This window comes from Montipora foliosa, chromosome 4 (genome assembly GCF_036669935.1).
Source record: "Montipora foliosa isolate CH-2021 chromosome 4, ASM3666993v2, whole genome shotgun sequence".
Taxonomy (NCBI): Eukaryota; Metazoa; Cnidaria; class Anthozoa; order Scleractinia; family Acroporidae; genus Montipora; species Montipora foliosa.
The window spans coordinates 38,850,403-38,851,592 of record NC_090872.1 but is presented as its reverse complement, the minus strand read 5'-3'; positions in this window follow the sequence as shown (position 1 = coordinate 38,851,592).

The following is a 1,190-nucleotide window of genomic DNA, read 5'->3' as shown; positions in this document are numbered from 1 at the left end:
ATCGTTTCCAAACGTGCAGTTTTAATGCGCTTTGGTTTAAAATGTCTGTTTTAACCTTAGCCATGAAGATATTGGCAAAGGCGACTGCTATGTTTGTACCCATGTCTGTTCCATAGGTTTGTAAGTAGTGTTGACCACGTGACCATTTTTCTCACCTTTAGTAACCTTTAGTAACGCCTGCTTTTCGCAGTTTGCTATTTTTAGCTTGACGGGAAGTGTTTTCACTTTACGTTTCTTAGGAAGAAAAGTATTCTTTTTTGATAATCATATACATTAGCAACAGATTCAATTATTACTAGTAATGGACAATCACTTCGTTTCAAAACTGTGATTGCGAATGCTACCATAAGGTCCAAAGGTGTGAAAGTTGGTGGAAAAGACTAACAAGGACCGGGATTGGCCGGTAAAAACGTTCGGGATTAAAGGAAAATTTTGGTCGGGATGGCGGGATTGAAGAACTCTATTGGGGACCCTCTTGAATGTCAGGGTTCGAGCTACTCCTTGAAGTCCTTTAAGAGCCTTGCAATTTAAGTTTGGACTTCAAGCGCACTTGAAAAGCCCTTGAAAACAGAATTTGGTGGGAAACTGCTTGAAAACTCCTTGAATTTTTGTTTGGGTTAAAAATATTGTTGAGATTTGCATCATGCTAAGTTCAATAGAAAAAAAAATTGATCTCAAATTTGACTATACAAAAATTACAATGCCTCTGCGTGCTCTTAACTCGCAGAAGTGGGAAGAATATCAAGATAGCCTTTTTCAGCAAAGGAAACACTGAAAGACGATGTATGGCATATCAATCTTCTCTTCTCCTTGAAATTCCTTGAAGATCCCTGGAGCTTTAATTTACATTCAAAATCCAGAACGAACCCTGGTTGATGTTTAGCGATATTTTTATCGTCATTACGGAAAATTTTCGTCGCTTTTAAGGGACTTTTGAATTCCACGTTCTTTTTTTTGAGCGCTCTTTCCTCTATACAATTACAATTGTCCATTTTTCAACTCCAAAAAGGCATACTTTGTGTGATTCTACGTCTAGTCTGTTCCGAAAACTTGGCGCAGTCTCCCTGAATTATATTGGATAGTGGTATATCTTAAATCGAGATTATTCGTAAAGGTAATCGATTTTGTGTATTTTTGGCGGTCTAGTTATTTAGTATGGTCTAGTAATTTGGCACTCAAGAAAGGTGTAT